Raw genomic sequence first — 21,510 nt, forward strand, 5'->3', positions numbered from 1 at the left:
AGTTCCTTGGGGTTACACTGGGGTGTGCTGTCTTATAAAACTTATTCGAAATAGAGCCGTTGCTTGAAACTAGACTTTGCCACACAACACCACCCATGTTAGTGCAACAGGTTATTAAGAAATAGGGTTTCAACTCGACATTCAATTTGTGTATTGTTCATCAATTTTCTTTTTATGTGCCAACATTAGCTTTTTATTCAATCCAGAATGTAACATAAAATAATCAAGGCACTTCAGACATCACTTAATCTCTTGCATAGCTATACTTTACAACACTCGGAAAAATATTCAAATAATTTGTTCAATATATGCGATTTTCCAATAAACCAATCACCTATTTCCAAAATCTGGCCCAAGGATTCTCCAAACATTAATTTTGATGGATATCAGGAAATATATTTTTATATTGTTGTCAACCACAATTTTCAAAAGCGCACCACACAAATTAATAACATTTTGTGAATTGTTCTGTTTTCTTAAATTAAGTCTCAGAACATCTTTCCTATTAGTGATTTGTCCCAGGAAAGCAGAATTTCTATTTTGAGAAAAAGTTATAAATAGTGCAGTCCTCTTATAACTTCATGTTAAATCCAAGTCTAAAACAAATATCAAAATAGAGAAGAAGCATCTTATTTTTAGAACTATAACACATGGACATTCCCATTCAAACACCCATGGATTGTGATGCAAATCCGCTTCTACTTAACCAAAGCAAAACAAAAGGTAGACGGGTCTTTGTACCAAATATTTGCGCCTTCTTGAGGCAGGCATAACATTTGAGAACAGTTTTCTTTTTCCAAAAATGTGCAATTTCTTGTGTGCTGTAATATACAGCACACAAACAAAGTTAGGAAAGATTTACACTATGTCCAGGGCCACTGGAATCATGCGATTTTGCAGCTATTGCTTACTTCTCTTAATTATGGATTTTCCACATAATCCATTTGCTGCATAATCTGCAGATTTTAACAAAATAAATGTTACCTGCTCAATCGGATCAACTTTCTTAAAATGTGCACACAGTGGAAGGCCCTTCACAAAGGTTGATTGGTTATCTTTCAGTTGCTGATTGCTGTATTTACATTGTTAAACTAGTACTAATGAGGTGCAATCTTTGCATAGAACGTGTTACCATGTGTAAAAAGTAAAAAATAATGAAGTAATACTATTACATATTATGCTGCATTACGCCACGTAATTTGCCTTTTCTCGCTGCATAATTTAGTCACCCCTGCTGCATAATTGGGTCCACCCCGACACATTCCAGTGGCCTGGACTATGTATAAGTGTAGTATTTTGTACTGGAAGGGTACCCTTCAAGCTTGCCGAAGTGTCGATGCCAAACAAAGTGATATAGGATATCTGGGGGTTAGGATCGGCCAAAATTTAGACCAGATCTCGGAGACTAATCTGACAAACGTCTCTAGGGAGTGCCAGGCACTTATGAAATCAAAGACACATCTCCCACTGACCATTTTGGGTAAAATTAATTTGATAAAAATGGTTATATTTCTTTGCATTTTGAAAAGCAGGCCATTGACAAGTTGCAGCAAGCAATTCATTCATTTATATGAGCTTATAAAGCTACAAGAATAGCTTGGAAGAAGCTGAGGCGCAGGAGGGCTTAAGGGGGCTTTACACTCCTGGATTTCCAATACTACACCTGGGCCTTTCAGCTGACGCATTCCAGAATGTTGCTGAAATCTCCCGACCTGTCAGAGAGGGGGCTTATGTTTTTGGCCATGCTAGATGTAGTAGGGCAGTCACGTGAGGGGTTTCTTTTTAAGTATCGAGATTAGAAGTTCTTCAAGAAAATCCGTCTGAAAGTCCTATTGGGCATAGGCCAGAATTAAGCAATGTACCAGCTTAAATTACTTTTCAAGCTTGGCTCCTTTATGGGACTCTCCTGGATCTCCGGACTGTTTGAAAGATAAATTGGCAACCCCGTTAAAAATGGCAGGGCTTTTGGTGTGGGGTGATTTGGCTACTGATGTCTCACTTTTGTCTCGGGCATTACTCGACCATAAGGTAGAGGGTGGTATGTCCAGGTTTAAATATTTACAATTGCAGAGTTGGTCTCAGAATCCCCAAAAATCCATTGGTTGAGGAAACATGCAAGAGGGGCAATTGGTTTCGAGACCGGCGGGGAGGAAAGAGGTGTCTTTCTTTTATTGGGCCATAGAGGAAGTCATAGATGGTGATTTTAAGCTAGCTGAAGAATCGTGGGGAGTTTCTATACCAGGCGAAGATTGGGAAAATCTGTGGCGAACTTCTTTTAACACCTTGTTCACAGTCGTAAAGCCAGCTTGGTTTAGGAGAAACCACTATTACACGGCTCACAGTGCTTATTTATCTCATTCTAGACTTTCTAAAATTGCAAAGGATCCCCTCTGTCAGCTGCTAGAAGTGTGACCTGGTGAACGCCTCAGACATACATATGTTTAAAGATAGCCCAGCTATCTCTGAATTTTGGGAGAAAGTAGTGGCAACTCTAGCTGATATTTTGGGAGCCTCAGTCTCAGTCCAATTTTCCCTAGCCCTGATTATTTTTGGCATAGCCAATGAAGTCACAGGTCCGGTTAGGGGATTTTTGTTCTACGCAAAACTGCTGGCTAGATGAGAAATATGCAGAAGATGGGTAGAGACTACACCCCACACACATTCAGATTGGCTGTCCTCTCTATATAAGACCTCCAAGATTGATCTGGCCAGATTGCAGAATAGTAGAAAGAAAATATTATGGGACTGTTTGCTTAATTGGTCTCCATAATAGTTATTTTGTGATCTTATGCACATACTTGGGGGTTTTAGTTGTTGAGTTATCACTTTTTAAACCAACTTTTGGATCCCATGATTATGCCTCTTTGGAAGCTCTCTGACTGGGCTGTGCGGACTGTGCTGGGCCTCCCAGGTTTTATTTTCCTGTTGGACAATAGCTACAGTCAGCGGTTAAGATCACAAGAGAGTGCGACCACCTTCTCCTTCGAAAAGAGAGGTCTGCGACATCTTGTAGGTTTTGTCAATATACCGGTAGGCGGGCGGTATCATCTCAAGTGCCTACGTCTCTCGAAATTGAGTAACGGTAATGACATCCTACTTGTTTAGTCGTCTGGGGTCGGAGGCGAATGAGGATAGATAAAAGCTTGCACCATGCACACACCCTTGAACCATCTTAAAGATGTTGACATCCAAGTGAAACGTTTACTAAAGATTTTTTTAGCTTGTCTCTGGTCCTACATGGGATTTAGTAATCGTTCTTAAGGCGTTACAGTCTCATTCTTTAGAGCCTCAAGAATGAGTTTGTTGAAGCTTCTGAAAATAAAAGTAGATTTTGTTTAGTTGCAATTATTTCTACATGTATATGAAGTGGATTGGAAGCATTGCTTTTTTCATCCACCTTTTCGTTGCCTTGATACCAGACCTTTTTTTATTCCAAAAATAGCACCTATGGCAAATGCAAGTCAAGAAATTTTCGTGTCTGGTTTTCCCCCCTACTGCATTTTCTCAGGAGGAAGCCTTCTGACATTTTCTAGACGTGGAACGAGCTTGCTTGATTTTCTTGTGGAGATGTACAAGTTTGAAATCCCCAGATTCCTTCTTGGTAGCATGTGGGTCTGGGAATCATGGTAATAAAGCTTCTACATTCATAATAGGCAGTTAGAAAATGTCTACAACCTCCCTAGCTTACTTCTCAGCAAATTCTTTTCTACAGTATGCAATTCAGAGGAGGGCCACAAGAATTTGTGGACTGAAGTTCAGGGGGTACTTATCACAGAGGTTGGTAAAATGATGACACTCTCCTATGTAACCAACGTTGTGTACCATTACATACTAAATGGATGGGACACAGCGAAATATAAAGTTGGTGTGGTGGTTCTGACTTCTGTCTCACACCCTTTGTATTTTAAAGAGTATGATCAATAACTAAGGTGTTAACAATGGTTATTTTTTCAAATCGGTTGTTCTTTTATATTGTTGTTGAAGGCAATTGAAGTACCTGGTATTGTCCATATGTAATGAAGGACACGAGAACAAGGGAGGTAGCCGTATTGATTGTTATTTTTGTGTATTCCCAGAAATGTTTTTGTATGTAGAATCTTCTTTTTCCTATTCTGTGTTGTTTGGCGCTGGTAGCACACTCATAAACATTTTTTGAAGTATTTTGAAGGTTACAAATTCCGATTTGATTTGAGCTGCCAATTTGTGTTTCTCTTTGCCTTTATCTCTCATTCAGTATTTTCAAAGGTTGTTTAAAGGAGACTTACAAAAAAACTAGAAACACATGAATACGGTTTCAATTATTACATGTAGTGTATAAACAATAATAAACTCTATAGGGCAGATCTACCATTTAATCATACAGCGCATGGAGGAATGTCGCAAATGCGCTGCGTGAAAGGAGAGAGGAGATCGCCATATTTACAGAAATATAGCACTCTCCTCCCCTTTCATAGCACCAGCTACCGTGCACCATGGAAACACCTTTGCACCATGATTCAAGGGGGTCTCCGTGAGTCTAGCATAGGTTTTGTTCTGTAAGGAACCCTTCCAGTACAAAATACTGTGCATGGACTGACTTTAATCCTTTCCTCACTTTGTATATTTACTGTAAAGTGCAGCACACATGCAACGTCAGAACAGGAAGGAGAAATAAAAGCATTTCTCCTTCCTTACTTCAACTTCAAAAGGGTGCAGTTTTCTGATGCTAAACCGTGCTCTCCATGCCACTGGAATCAAGCTATCCTGGCTGAAGAGGGGTGATACCCCGAAACGGTCCTAGGATGCTTGTTTCCAGTCCAGGGAGGACCTGGCTTGGCAGTTCGGACTGGACTGTACCCATGAGGCACAGGGTCAAGACTGATTTGCATATGGCTGGGTTCAAACTGGAATGGCATGGTGAGCAACAAAACAATGGATTTAGGCCCAGATCTCTGTACTGGGGTGAATGTATGACATTGTTCTGCATTCTGTCCATCAACTGTGGTTTTTGCATTTGCTAAACCCTGTCTACTTTATTTAGTAAATAGGGTTGAGCGTCAGGAACCTCTGGTGGTTCCCCCTTGGCGCTAAGTAATGCAAAGCAGTGCTATGCGCTGCATCACTTTCACAATATTTCCAGTGCTAAACAAGTTTAGCGCTCGAAAGTAAATTGGAATGAAAAGATTTTGCGCCAATTTGCGTCACTTTTGTAATGCAAACACGGTGTAAAATCTTAGTAAATCACCCCTTTAGTTTAGTAAATGCCTTGATGCTTGTGGCCATTTAAAGTGCTATACCACCCTCTGTGATATAATGATAAATATACTATAAAAAAGGTGAATGAGAACATGTATTGGGCCTGAGAACAAAGGTAAATTTAAAGGACTGCTAAGCATTTCGATTGTTCTCATAAAACACATATAAGTCACAATGTGCCATTATAATAAACCTATAATGATAGTGGTGATATATTTTCATATTTCTGATTTTCGCACTGAACACCTTTCTGCACTATGCACGGTTTACATTGATTGTCTTATGTTATCTGAATGTTACAATATTGCACATCATTTTGAGCACTTGCTGTTTTCATTTAATTGATTTGACACACTATCATACATACAGTGGAATTTATATTATGAGTATGATGGAACTTTGTCTACAGTGTGACCCGCGGCTCATGTTTTGGTAAAGAGTAAGGGTTCATAGTAGGTAAACCTGGATGTATTTGATACATAGTTTCTGTAAAGAATATTTAATTGTTGACATATTTACAGTGGCCAGTAGAATGTCAAGACGATTTAGCGATATTGAGTAGGAGCATGGATCTAATGGAATGCTTGCATTGGGCTGTTTGTCCAGTAGGTAAGGTTACAGTGGTAGTGTGAGGGGCAGACACGCAGCATCCATTGGGAATTATTTTAGCCCCATCCCTGCCATTCATGTGTCTTGGGTCAGGCTCCTGCAGCTTCTAGGACACACACAATTCTTCTGTGATGCGCCCTGATCTGCCCTATTGAGGAGGCCTCAAAGCCAAGCTGGTTCAAACTATTTCATAGGTCATCAAGGGGCTTAAGTGCATAAAAAAAAAGTATGAGTATTTTTATCCTGACTGCGAAGGGGAATGGGCCAGAGATATTTCCAAATAAATAACAAAATATTTGAAAACTAGTTTGTTGGCCTTTTTACCTTAATATACATAAATAAAACACACACCTTAAATGAAAAATAAAAGCAAATTAAAGTAAACTATGAGAAAGGCATTCTTTTATGTTATGAAAGCTCAATTGGATAATGTGATCATTGCAGATGTCTATGCTTGTAACCAGTTACCCAACTCAATCCCACTCGGTGCACCATGTAACAATGACGTGTATTTATAGTGCCACGAGTTCCCAGCCTGCAAATGAAAGCACTGTAAACCTGCAAACCATTATTTTAAAAATGTATTGCATAAATGATAAGGTAGGTATCAGAAAAATGTGCAGAGAGACTTTTCAGTCTGTTTTACAAACGCCTGAGTTCAAAAAGCCTGAGATTTGCAAAATCACATGGTTTATGACCTGTAAATAGCATTTTTAAATAAACGTAAAACATTTTTGGGAACAGGTTACCAGATCACTAAATGGGTTTAGCAAAGCATAATGAATCTCTATTTGAAAGGGGTGTGTTTAGGGTGTGCCTTCTAAATAGTGATTTGCTAAGGCATGTATTTATGATTTGCAACTGGATTCCAGTCACAAAACATTGAAAAGTTACTGACTCCTAAGTTGAGGCGGTAACACTTTAAGAATGGTTAATGTAAAATAAAACAAAGGTTGTTGAGTAGTAGGCAGTGGTCCAGAAGATCACTAGCAACACTCAAAAAAAAAAAACTAAAAATGTGATGACATTCAATCATAGTAAGTTACTTGCACCCTACTTCATGAGTATTGATGCGGTAGGTCAAATTGTTACCACTATGATTTGTTAATCGACGTATTAGTACATTGGTCGCTTCTTAAAATTAATTTCCATTCACAAATAATTGGTGCGCAATTAACAACCACTTTTTGTCAATGGATATTTGGTACCCAAGGCCACTAGAGTTTAAGAAAACATGGGTGTGATAAAAAAATATATATTTGTAATAATACCTAATCAGACTATACAGAGCGCAAGCATTTTAATGAGTTTCCATTAAAGCGGAGCACCCCAGAATGCAGGTGATAACATCCTTACATTACAGTTCAAAAAGAATAATCTTTTGTCACTGTAAAGCCTCAAGAGTCAATCAATTAAATCTATATACTTGCTCCCAACCCGCCTTTAGATTTCCTGATTAACAGATTGAACACATTTTTATTTATTTCAGGCACCCTGGCAAGAAGGCTTGCTTCTCTACCTTGGCTTTACAGAACAGATCACCACCTCCCTTTCTTTTCAGGTAGAGGAACCTAAAGGTCAGGATTATCCTTTCTGCAATGTGTTTTCCCCCCAAAAGTATGTAATTGTAAACATTTAAAAAGATTGTGAATATGTTCCTAATTGATCCCTTTCACTTCAACTACTGAGGTAATCAAAGAGCTATTTACAAGCATAGGAGGCTTTGTTTTTTTTCTTTCTTCCATTGCTTGCTTATTTTTTTTTCCATTTGCTTCTGGTACCTCATGGTGTCTTACTCTGTTTACCTAATCAGCCCACTTGCAAGGTGCAGAGATTAATTATTGTGTCCAATGCTCCTTCTTTGAGATTTATTGGCTGCGGGAACAACAAATGAGATTTTATCGGCTGGTAAACTCAGCATGTAAGATCACTTCAATCTATATCTCTCACTTGTTTTATCTACAAATTCAGGCAGAGGCAAAGAAAGAAAACTTATCAAGAGGATACTTCTGCTCCTCACGCATAACATCAAAACACTCCTGTAATATGATATATTGTATACATTTCTGTGATGGCTTTTTCCTTAGTATGTTTCCTTTCACGTGCTGCACAATGTATTCACTAGCTTACGTTCTTTTCGTGAGCTCATGTTTCCTTAATGTTCTGTTACTTGCATGCGTGCAGTTCATGTTATGCGCGCATGCTGTGTGATTATGTGTTGAATAAGCATTTCTTGAAAAAGCATTCCTGTGCGTTCAACCTCCTCCCTGAACTATGAACGGTCTCACTGACTAGACAGTTGCCGTTCATACTTCGGAGAGGAAGGACGCACTCCAGTGGTGTGATCGATTTATCTTCAATAAACTTTCAAGATCAATTCATTCCTGTTTACATCGGATTGCTTCATTATATGGAAAGAAATCACACATTTCATTTGGCGACGAGTTACTTTTCTTATTATTTTTCACACCACGAAAAATTGTGCCTCATACCGTCACTGATACAGCGGATTTGTCTAGTGTCTTCGGTCAAGGCACTGTTTCTGAGGCATTTCGCTTCTTCCGTCCCGCTGAGGAAACCCTCTCACAAACCCGTTACCGGACCGAAGAGGCGAGTTTCCGGATTAGCGCAGGACCTCCTTCCTTAGTGACGTACCTCCTGCAGGGTGAGTTTCGTTTATTGGTGCTAATCTAACAATCCGGAAGAACAGGATTGATTGGTCAAGGCACCCAACAACTCCCCTTTCATTTAAACGCGCACTGTGATTGGCTTAAATATTTCCCGGAGCGAAATTGAACTCCCTTTCTGTTAAACGCGCACTCTGATTGGCTTCACGCACGTGTGTTTGTTTTACACATTTACTGGAGCGATATTGACGAAGCTCACCTGAAACTGCCTTTGAAAGACTGCTAGTAAGTTTTTACACGCTCCACACGCGTGCAACTTTTCCTTTACATTATTTTTCAGTACAAAACTAAGACTGTCATTTAATTAAATCTCTAATTAAAACCAGCCCTTTATCAACAAAATTGCTGTACATTTTTAATGGCCTCTCAGCAAATATGTCAGTTGGATCAGTTTCTACCAAGACAAGGCAAACCAAGAGAGCCATGGAAACTTTGGTTTAAATCCTTTGAAAATTATCTGGTGGCTATAGATGCTGAAAATTATTCACCCAAACGCAAGCTAGCGATTCTTTACAGCTTCCTGGGCAGCGCTGGGCGTGAAACCTTTGATAATTTACCTCCTACCATTCCACCACCAGGTGAAGGAGATGGATTGAACGTTTACACTGATGCTGTCAACAGGTTGAACAAAACATTCTTAGAACAACCAAGTGTAATGCTTGAGAGATTTAACTTTATGAAAAGAAAACAAAATTCAGATGAGTTCATTGAGGATTATATCTCAGTTCTAACGAATTTAGCTGCAAATTGTAACTTTGGGGCTGAGCTAGACTCTTATATAAGAGATCAATTTGTCTATAGCTGTTTTCACAAGAAGATTCAGGAACGATTACTCGGCTGCAGAGACCCTTCCCTAGCTGAGGTCATTGACATTGCCAAAGGAATTGAGAGATCTATTATCACATCAAAGTGTTTAAGTAATGACAATGTATCACCCGTTAACATGATTCAATATGGTCCTCACAATAACAATATTTCTTACAGGTCTAAATTTGTAAAATCTTTTCCACAGAAAACAAAACCAACTCATTTTGTTTTAGGTGTGGTTCGAAATCACATTTAGGTGATAGCCCGGTTTGTCTGGCACTAGGTAAGAAATGTACAAAATGTGGTAAAATTGGTTATTTTTATACTGTATGCAAAAGCAAGAAAATGGTTAGAGTCCGTAGTCTTGATACTGATGAGGGTTCTAAAAATGTTAGTGTTGAATCCATTCAGTCACTTGATGATAACCTTGAGAGACTTATGCTTTCTATTGACTCTCAAGATTTGAATCTTTCTGTACAGAAAGTTAAGGAACCATTATGTGAAGTTATTATTGGAGATGTTAAAATTGACATGATAGCCGACTCTGGAGCACCAGTCACCATTATTTCAGACACACTCTTGGAAGAGTGTTGGGCTTTTAAGAAACCGTTACAAGCATTAGACATTATTCCAAAAGCATATGGTGGTCATATAATTGAAATGCTTGGATATTTTACTGAATTTATTACATGTTTAGATCGCAAAATTTTTACCAAAGTGTATGTGGCTCCTAAAGGAAAGAATATTGTTGGATGGCAGGATCTAGCTAAGATGAGCTTGAAGTTAATTCCTGGCTCCGAAAATCCTATTCAAATTAATACTGAAATCTCTATCTCTTCCGTTCAGGGTAATAATTTGCCTGATCTTACAAACATTGCTGAAACCATGTTCAAAGAATTCCCTGAAGTTTTTACCCCAAACATAGGTAAAGTTAAAAAGGTGGAGCATGTTATCAAGCTAAAAGACAATGCTATACCAATTTCACATAAGGCTAGACCCATTCCCTTAAGTGTTAGAAATGACCTTAAAGTCTTACTAGATAAATTGGTCAATGAAGGTATTCTAAAAACTACAGAGTCTTCGGAATGGGTCAGTCCAATTGTGATAGTAAGAAAAAAGGACAATTCGATTTGTCTATGTGCCGACTTGCGCACACTGAACAAAAACATTATAGTGGATTGTCATCCATTACCGAAGATTCAGGATTTGTTATCTAACATTGTTGGTGCGACCTGTTTTACTATTCTGGATTTAAGGTCTGCATATCATCAGATACCGTTATCCAGCTTATCCACTGACCTAACCACATTTGTCACACCTTTTGGTGCATATAAGTATCTTAGACTGCCCTTTGGTTTAGCCTCAGCAGCAAGCGTCTTCCAGAGATTTATGGACCACATGTTAGACGGTATTGAGTCAGTTCAAGCTTATCAGGACGATGTTTTAATCTTTTCAAAAAAGATTGAGCACATATCTACTCTCAGGAAAGTTCTCAACAAGTTCAAAGAATATGGGGTTACTTTAGGCCCTGATAAATGCAAATTCATGGTTGAGTCCCTTGACTACCATGGGCACACTATCTCTGCTTCAGGAATCGGGCCCAAATTTTCTCCCACTCAAGCCATTGATGAAGTTGTTGTACTCAAAAGCAAAGACCTTTAGAGATCATTTTTGGGTATGACACAATACTATTCAAAGTTCATTTCCAATTATGCTCAGGTTGTGCAACCTCTATGTATCTTGTTGAAAAGAACACAAATCTTTCATGGGGAAGTGATGCACAACAAGCTTTTGAGTTAATTAAAAAAACTAATTCTTCAAGCTCCTGCACTCTCTCCGTTTTCACCTGGATACAAATGTATTTTATCTGTTGATGCGAGTCAAAATGGGTTAGGTGCCGTTCTCTGCCAATGGGTCAACGGTAAGGAGAATACGGTGGCTTTTTCTTCTAGATCCCTCTCTATTGCAGAATCCAACTACAGCACAATTGAGCGAGAATCACTTGCTTGCACATGGGCTGTGGAAAAATTCAAAACTTTCATTTGGGGCACACAATTTGAAATTGTTTCTGATCATAAGCCATTAATACATCTACTAAATGGAAATGGGACATGCAAAGCTTCCTCTAGACTTGTTCGCTTACTGTCACGTTTACATGAGTGCAACTTTATTATAAAGTACATACCTGGTGGTCGTAATGCAAGAGCAGATTGTCTTTCCAGTTTATCATTAAAGGATAACTCTTCATCTTCCAGGTTTGATGATGTAGAATGTGTGGTAGCTTCTGTTGAGGATTTTATTACTGAATTACCTCACATTACTCAAGATGATTGGGTTAAAGCGTCTGCGGAAGATTCCATTCTTTTGGCGGTAAAAAACATGATTGTGTCAGGTTGGCCTAAAGAACGTTCTCTACCTTCCCCTTTGAAATATTTTGCACAAGTTAATCAAGAACATTCTCTGGTTGAAGGTTTGGTCATGCGTGGTGATCTTGCAGTTCCTCCAACATCTTTGCGCATTAAAATGTTTAAAATTGCACATGAAGGGCATTTAGGTATAGGTGCTACCTCAAGGAGGTTGAAAGAAAATCTTTGGTGGCCTGGCTTAGATTCAGATGTTACAAAGTGGATACATTCATGTGAAACATGTCTTGTATCTGATAAACACTGGAAAACCATAAAAACACCTTTGCAAAATGTTCCAGTTCCAGAAGAAGCTTGGACAAAATTAGCTCTGGATTGTGCAGGGCCATTTGATGTACTTTCTAAAGACAAAAAATATATATTAGTATTGGTAGATTATTATTCAAAGTGGGTAGAATTTGAATTTTGTTCTTCTCCCAGCACATCTGGGATTGACTTTCTCTCTAGAATTTTTCTGTCAGAAGGATTTCCAAGAGAGTTAGTCACAGATAATGGTTCACATTTTACTTCAAATTTAATGGAGAATTTCTTGTCCGTTCATGCCATTAAACATTTAAAGATGCTTTATATTCTCCTTCGGCCAATGGTTTAGTGGAACGAATGAATAGATTTATAAAAGAGGGCATTCAATCGGCTTTAGCTATTAATGTACCTGTAGACATGTTTTTAAAAAAAAGATCTGGTCATATCTCACTACTCCTCACTCATCAACTGGGGTTTCACCCTTTAGACTACTCCAGAAGAGAGATCCAAATGGAACACTTTGTCCTTCTTGGATTAGAATGTTGAGAAAGAATGATAATTCATGTTTGGTTTGCAAAGATAAACAAAACCTGCTTAAAAATGTTGCAGTCCAACAATCTATACAAAAGAACAACTTTGATACCAGAGGTTGTAATTATGCTCATGATTTTAAAATTGGGGACTGGGTTATGATTAAATCTCCAAAGAAAGTCAAGAAGGGTCTTTCAAAACTATCACTTCCTGTACAAATTCTTAAATTGTCTAAAGGTTCATTGTTTCTTGGTCATAAAGGTTGGTGGAGTAAGAGAATGTTGGTCAAATTAACTCCAGATCAAGCCAGTGAAATTTTGTCTAAGAAAAAGAATGTTCATCAAGATGATTTACATTTTTCATACTTTTCAAATGATTCCACCTCAGATGATTCCTTAATATCATCCAGAAACGATTTTACAGTGCAAGATCTTACTGATTCTGTGTCAAGCTCTTTGTCATCCAATGAACTTCAAAATATTGTTACTCCCATGACTCCTGAGCCTATTTCCATAAGACCTATTTGTAATTGTACATTTCCCTCAAGATACAAGGATTTTTATTTCTCTTAATGTTCTGTTACTTGCATGCGCGCGGTTCATGTTATGCGCGCATGCTGTGTTATTATGTTTTGAATAAGCATTTCTTGAACAAGCATTCCCGTGCGTTCAACCTCCTCCCTGAATTATGAACGGTCTCGCTAGACAGTTGCCGTTCATACTTCGGAGAGGAAGGACGCACTCCAGTGGTGTGATCGATTTATCTTCAATAAACTTTCAAGATCAATTCATTCCTGTTTACATCGGATTGCTTCATTATATGGAAAGAAATCACACATTTCAACTCCCCAGCCAAAAATGAATATTGGCACAAAGGTCAGAATTCTGAATAGTACATCAGTGACCACATTTTGGCAATTTTCACCTGACAGATTTCTGTAGAAAAAAGCTGAGGAAATATATCATGTTAAAATGTTAAAACATAAATGCAAAACATGCAGACAGCGATTGGCGTGATAAGCACGGATTCAAATTTTTAGGCAAGATTAGCACTGGAAAGAGAATCGGACAGGAAGATTTTGCGCTGAATTGTGTCACTTTTGTGATGCAAATACGAGGTAAAATCTTAGTAAATCTGCCCCTTAGACTTGGAAGCAAACACATTAGCAGCATGGAGAATGTTTAATAATAGGCTATATGGGCAAAGCAGAGTGCCTTATAATCATGATAGAAGCACAAAGACTGGAGGCTAAGGCCACAATTTCAATTGATGTACTATTTGGGCTATAATGAGTACACATGTAAATACCACTAACCCAGTGTGGAATACTTAGTGGGTAGCATGATTAAGTTCTCCTGAGTTCTGCACATTCTTCCTGTCTGATTTTCTTTCCAGTGCTAATCTTGTTTAGTGTTAGAAATAATGTGAAAGTAATGCGAAGCACGCTGCAACCACCCAAGGTTTAACGCTTTGTGCGAGGAGCTTCAGGACAGAATTGAAAGCAGGGTTTTTGTTACTATAACAAATTATATAAAGAGGCATTCTTTCTTTGCAGGGCATTGCCCATCAGCCACACATTCTTGTGTTCTGGAGCTTGAAGGACTAACTATATCCTTGTGCTTGCAAGAACACCGTTTGTTGAAAAGTTTTGTTAAGACAGCTACCTTTTGCCCATTCTGGTGGCTTCCTGCACAGATGTATTTCTATCATCTCATGTGAGAACTGCTTAATGTGGGGTGCTAACAACAAACATTTTATTTTGATTTAGAATAGTGTACGTTCCTGGCAGAGTAATTAAAAGATGGTAATATTACTAACTGATCTGTCATGCACTTATTCAATCTCACGAGGAGTAGAGGATGCATTAGAAATCAAACCTGAGATTTGCAAGGCACACATCCCACCAAATGGTGCATTAACCCGGTAGGTTCGATGTTCTGAGACCTGCACATGTGTCTGGCCTCAAAGAAGCTTGTGTTGCAAAGACCTGATGAGCAGACTGAAAACGTCCCTTTGTTCAACAATCAGATGGTAACATCATTCTGAAGATTAACTTAAAAATATTTTGTAAATTCATTGTCATTTTAAAGAAGGAATTTTTGTAATATTGGCAAAAAGTTTCCTTGTATTGAAATAACTTGCGAAAACTGATTTTGAAGTACTTTGTACTGAAATCTATTGAAGCTGCTTTTTATCTGTCAAATCATTAACTCCCCTTTTTAAAGATCGGCCAGTAACCTATAAACATTGTCAAATCCACTGAAACAGGTTTGTTGCAATCATACATGATTTGACCAATGTTCAAAAAGCACAATTTATCACTCTATTTTTTTGTATTGGCTCGCAGGATAGCTCTTGAAGTGTTAGCCCTACCATCATTGCCTGACCTGTAAACGACTCCCACAGTTCGGTCTAGTTGTGCCCCTGGTGAGGGAGTCTGTAAAGATAAAGTCTGGACTAATAATTTCAATATGGGCGTAATGTTTGTGCTTGGCCGAATCTATGATCAGATGGGTGGTAACATTCAACACCATATGCAGATGGAGTAGATATTACTCTAGGGCTGACGGGAAATTTAATTACACCGATACAGTCCTGAGTGATACTGTTAATCATTGACACTTATTAATGGCATTTACTGAAGGGAAGAACTCTTCAAAAGTGCTTCAAATGAAAAAAGCAGGTGTTGTCTCTTTTGGATTCCTGAGTATCCATTAACAATTTGAAGTCGATGTAATTGCCCAATTATGTATTGAAGGTACCAGGCACTGGTAATGGGCCCATAACCTGATGCCAGAAGTAGAACTCAATTAAATTTCCTGAAAAGTGAGGAGTTGGGTTCTTGCTGGGTTATGTTTCCTAAAGCTGGTAGACCACCACTACAAAGTGAGTGAAACAGTACAATAGGCTGACAAGCTGAGTGCCCCATGCATACATGCAGAATCATGCCCCTCTAAATGTAACTTTATCAAGGTATTAAACAACAACATTGCCAATATTGAGCTCTGAAGAACCCTAGGATAAGAACAAATATGGGGCAGTGTCAGTGCCTGCTTGTGATTGTCTGCAAAAAACTTGGTCCATTGAGTGACAGTAAGTCCTACATCCGGATAACATGCGATAAGAGTGGAATGGTCAATGATGAAGCACAGTCAATTGTATATTGTGATGGTTTAAAGTGTACATGAGAAAGTTGCCTCATCGTATGCATTCAAAATGGGGCCTACTGACCATGCTGAAATGTTAGCACTAAGGAATTATACTAGGCCAAACATACACAGAGAACATTCTATTTACATTTGAGTTGCAAAATCATTTACGTAAAATGAATTTTGAAGATTTTATACGTTTCTTTTCCAGATATAATTTACTTTCATATACCAGTGATTGGAAATTCCCATGTGAATGCAGTGTTTATTCTTCTGGATCACTCTGCAGAGTTTAGCTTTCACAGGTACTGTTTTATTTATTTTAACACATTTATTTGGCATTCATTGCAACTTGACAGTCATTTCAAAACATTTAAGTACGGATAGATGTGGAGGTGGGGGTAAAAAACTGTTCTTGGGCGAAGTGCCTGCACAAATTCAAGTGTCAAATTCCTTGATCGTGCTGCGACTGGAAACATGAGAAAATTCATAGGTCAAAACAGTGTGGTGCAACTGCATATGTCATTGAGCTTTGGGGGGTGGGGGGGGTAGTTGCTGTGTTTAGAAATGACTTATGGGTTTAAAACCACCTGCTGCAGCGTTCCTGGCTATCCAGCAGTTTTCATAGAACAATAAAAATGTGAAGATAACTTTGGAGAATAATGTTCCTACTGGAGAGAGATCCGAGTTCTGCCTAGTGGCACTTATGACACATCATAAAGTAGCGCAGAAGGTTAATATGCCTGCTACAAACAACATGATGATCATAGAACTGTATTTTATGTTGCTAGTTCAATAGCTTACTGCTTTTGTCATAGAGATCAGTTTGTTACGTGCAGTCCATAAGTTAGAATCTTAATATAACAAAGTGACCTGTGAACAGTCCTCAAAGGGCAGCGTGCAAACTGCATGGTATAGGTTAGAACATTCGTTTGTTCCCCAGTTTTTCATTATCCTAATGTGGCTAAAAAGGGTTTGTTTAGGTAGAAATACATCCTTCTTAGTAAAGCCAACCCCGGCCACTGTGTGGTGTCTTAAATCCTAAGGTTGTGCTTCTCCAGACGAAACAGTGCCCGCTATTATAGATGAGAGGTGATTCTTACACCTTGCAATCCTCATAATCTTATGTAACATTTCCTTTAGACGGATTTAAACACATGAGCCAGTGTCTCTCCATAATGTGTGTGTGATGTAAAGTGCTCTGGCACCCTACACTTTTATTAGTAGTGCTATAAAACAAATGAAATGCATGTGAGAGATTGGCTGTGAAGAGATTAGGAACACCTTTGGAGGGTGGTAGTAAGAGAATCTCTGGAGAAGGAGGTCATGAAGAAGGGTGAGCACCCAAAAAGATTGTTGCACTAGACGTCACCAACACGAGTCCTGAGTAGGGCCGGGTTGGAGCGGTGCAGCTGGGTAATTCTCAGAGTGAGAGTGCTGCCAGAAATATTATATTACTGAAGTCACGCAAACACAAGTATAGCAAATGGGCCATGTACATTTAGCAGGAGTGTAATAAGGGTGTGGTATGTAGCGCGTGGTGAATTTTGAAGCACACTATTGCAAATATAATACTGAAGCATGGTGCGGTAGCGCACGGTCATTACAGACCGCACATTGTCCATTGAAATGACCACTACATTTGTTAAACTGTTGAGTGCCCACATAACACGTGTAAATCTTGTTTCATCAAATATTTATCATTTGCATCTCATCATATTAGGTTTCTTGATTTGTTTTGATACTGCTAAAATCTTTGTTTCTATCAAACTTCACATTTCCCAAAAAAGTGTTTTATTTGTGCCTTTGTAGCTGCTGATATATTTGGATTTTTTTTGTTCATTGATAGGTATTTAAATGTTGTGTGTTAGAAAAAACTGACATCCTTATGTTTTTCCATTCACTTTCCCTGAACAAGTTTGTCAGATAGTTCACTTTACAAAATCCTTTAACTTTGCAGTCATAGAGAAAAAAGTAAACACCAATCTCCATGTTAAAACAATAAGCAACAATTTGTCAGAATACATAATCTGACTGTTTGGTCTCTGTCTCTGAACACACACCAAATGTAAGAAGATAAAACCAAAATGTAAAGGCACATGTGTTGCTTTTTCACCTTTTGACTGCCAGAATGGTTATTTATGGGGGTCATGCAGCACCCTGCACACATGCTTCTGGAACCTATGTGTTGGAGTGTAAATAGTATGGCATTTGAGAATTGGGATGTCAAGCAGTAAGTGTAATTTTACTTTATGGTGCCAAGTGACTGAACAATGCTATTGTATTCCAACCTGATGAAAGCCCACTCTTAATTAACTTGGACAAAACAAAGCATCAGCAACAAATGAGCAGTCTTTTTCTGTTTAATGCCCGAATGTGATACAGTGCAAATGAACCTGGGGATACTTCCATCCTTAACAAAATTATGGCTTATCATAACTGTTTCTTTTATTGTTAGTCTGAGGAACGGTGTTGTGATAATACCCCAACATTGCTTGTTTTCGAGAACTGTATGGGTTTTTGTCAATGGAAGAAGAATAATGACTACTTGGATTATATCAAGTCTGCTGTTAGCTGTGGTGTACAGCCCAGGATGACCTTTACAGAAAACAGAATTGCTGTCATGAAGAACCAAACACAGCAGTAACTGAACTTTGCCCAAACATGCTAATAGAGTAACAACAATTATAAGGGTTTTAACCATTTTCTGCCCAGTCAGTTGAAACATAATCACTGTACAGATTTAGACACGCTAATGCATTTATGCACTTGGAGGCACCCTCACTAGCCAGCATCAGTGTCACCTACAACTGCAAGTCTTTTTAAGGCTGAAGGACTGGTCACGCAATTTAGGTCCGAGGCAGGAAGCTGTATTCAAATATCATCTATTTCCTGCACCCATTGACTAGTTCTTCACTGTGTGGAAGGTTCATCTTCAGAACCTTCAGGCAAAAAACAACAAATATATCCTATGTCTGTGTGTTATGTTTTGCGATTAAGAGGTGCCTTCTTGCACACTAAATGTCATTATTTCACGTCTGTTTTATCAATCTCTCACACCCAGCGCATTGGAAAATTGGAAACTGTGAACCACAAGACTTTTGTGAATAGCTAAAAGTAGTAAAGTCACTTACAAATATAAGAGTAAATTAAGGGAATTGCCCTGGTCGTTTGTGAAAATCCCCCAGGTCCATCCATTTGGTGGTGACAAGTTACATTTTTGGAATACATTTGGACACTTATTTTATGACTATTCAAAAAGTAGTTGGCTAAAAGTAGTAAACGGATGCAAAAGTGAAAGTTACATTTAGTGAATCACCCCCAAAATGTCCTTGTACTTTTATTGATTAGATCCATTTCCACTCACAAGGCTTGGGAATTTGTAGCCTTGCATTCAGCATGGTTGTATATGGTTGATCAAAAGGTTACATATTTTGTTTTTAAACTCCCTCCATTTCAGATCCTGAACAGTTGAGTTGAGCCTATAGTAGTAGTTAATTTGTGCCAGGAACTGGATGATTTTGTCCCTTCCCTTGGGTAGAGGTCCTGACAGACTTCAGCCTACAGTCAGTTAGATTACTGCAGCTCTGTCGGCGACATGACATCTTGCTATCATCTGCACACGTGCCCTTTACAGATGTCTTACTGTCTATAAGCTATTGCCTACTTACCAGTCTACAAGCTTATTTGTTTTAAAATCTGCTGCATTCCTTTTGATTTTTAGTTTGCTAACGCAGCATTCATATTTGGTTTTTAACCTAGGTTTTTCGTGTGGCTAAAACGCCTCCTCTCAATATTCAACTGTTCATCTGAAATGTATTAACAAATCTAGTAAACCAATTGTGGTTGAGTCATGCTTCTAGAGGACTTGATTTTCTGCCTGCTTGGAAATTTTTCCCACTTCTGCTAATCCTTCAAAAGCAAATAAGACAACAGGAGAAGGAAGTTGTAAATTTCATTCATTTGTTAAAATTTTCTTTTGAGTTGTCATAATACCTGTGCAAATCAAGCATGCACCATTGAACAGAGTGTGTATATATGTCAAATGGTTTGCTTTGTGTCTTTCATCTTGCTAGGGTTTTGGTTCTGAAATTTTAGTTGTATTTGTATCCCAGAAAATTGGAGATGCGTATGGTTGCTAGTTATCTGCTTATTTGATATAGGCGCTACACACAAGCCTTTGGTGTCACTGATCATCTCTTCAGTAAAAGTCCAACTAAACCTTTTGCAGTAGTCCGTATAAAGTGCCTCATCCCTTTCCCTACCCTCAGTGCATTTTCTTAATACTCCTAACTTTGGGAGAGAAAGGTGGTGATAGAGTGCGGAGATGTACCTGTCCCTACCTTCACACGTGGTTTCTCATTGAGGTGCACAATTGCTTGAATGGGGCTTCTGCAGTTTACTCCATGTGAACATGGTTGACTGGTGCTGTTTCTTTACTGAGGAAACAAATTGGAAGTTCAGGCGTAGCAATAACATTGTACCTTCTACACCAGTAAAGATCCACACTGGAGAAAGAAAACTTACATGTTTTTTCATTTCTAAGAAACTTATCCACACAAATGTTAGTCCAAACACAGGCAGCTACTGCATGGTCCTTCCGTCAATCATAGTGTCAGGAATTATGCAAGGCATTCTGGTAATGCAGTCTACAGCTTTGATGTATATAAAAGTATTTAGTGTGAATAGTTAAGCTATGCACCACACCAATAGTACAGTCTCTTAGACAATTTAATAGGTTGGGGACAGGTCGGATAAAAAGTACAATATTTTGTTCATGCGATCTGTATTGCTAACATTTTAGATTTTTGGTAGAATCCATGTGATCAAGACAATAGATCAAGAGTTATGTTATATTCCACGTGAAATTGTTAGCCGACAGAGCGCCCAGCTGTTGGATAGTGCCGTATTACAAATAACAATATATGTATATATAGTAAGCAAGTATATGTGTATATATGTCACTGTTGCTTCTGCTTCATATTTAATTTCAATTGTTTACTAGAAAATTAACATTACCTTTGCAGTCTGAATATTCCCTTTGCAGTCTGTATGTTCAGGTTTGACCTTCTATAGATATAGACATGGACTGGCAAGCCAGCATTCTTTGTCAGCAAAGAGCTACTGAAGGGCTGAAGTGTCCCTAGAATGCAGTTGGACCTGGAGATAAATCTCAGTCCAATTTTTGGACACAGTCAGTGAATTTTGTATATTGAAGAGCCTGCTTGTGACTCTCTACTTCGAAGAAGTCAAAACTGTTGAGGATTCAATCAAGCATCAATCTAGATGGCATAAATTCTGTCATAGAAATTCAGCAAGTGCAAGTTGGTAAGAGCTCAGAAAAAAGAGACTTGGAAGAAGCAGGGCCATCCATCGAAGGTGCAGAGGGAAAGTGACCAAGAGATTTCATGTCACAGACAAAGAAGATCTGCATCTTCTGCACAGTACGTGACGGTGACCTTCATGAGTTCATGACACTTGATGCTGATGAGATTATCAGAGATATAGCGAGAATAGTTGCTGGTGATGTTGTAGCAATAGAAGGCATGTACCACCTGAATTGCCTCACTGTATTTCGGAATCGTCATCGACCATTCACGAGAAAAAGAAAAAACACTGATGAAGGTCAGATAAAAGAAAGGAAGATAGAGGCGAGGGCTTTATTCGAAATTATAAACTTCTTAGAAAACTTAGTAGAAGACGTTTTCTGCTTCAAGCTGTCCGAGTTGCGTTACAGGTATAGATCGTCTTTTGGCACGTGGATTTTAAGAAAGAGGTCAACAAATATCACTTCAAAGAAATGGTTCTTGGCTACTTTGCACAAGG

At 38.5% G+C, this 21,510-nt stretch overlaps 1 long non-coding RNA gene across 1 annotated transcript in view; it reads left to right on the forward strand.

Annotated features, from left to right (window-relative positions):
* The window catches only part of LOC146776258 (uncharacterized), an 858,823-nt gene that overhangs the window by 50,286 nt on the left and 787,027 nt on the right, over positions 1-21,510 (forward strand). Inside the window, exon 2 of the long non-coding RNA XR_014972116.1 lies at positions 15,896-15,989. This is a non-coding gene — a long non-coding RNA (uncharacterized LOC146776258). The remainder of the gene's footprint in view (positions 1-15,895; positions 15,990-21,510) is intronic.

Source organism: Triturus cristatus, chromosome 12, assembly GCF_964204655.1.
Source record: "Triturus cristatus chromosome 12, aTriCri1.1, whole genome shotgun sequence".
NCBI classification, from domain to species: Eukaryota; Metazoa; Chordata; class Amphibia; order Caudata; family Salamandridae; genus Triturus; species Triturus cristatus.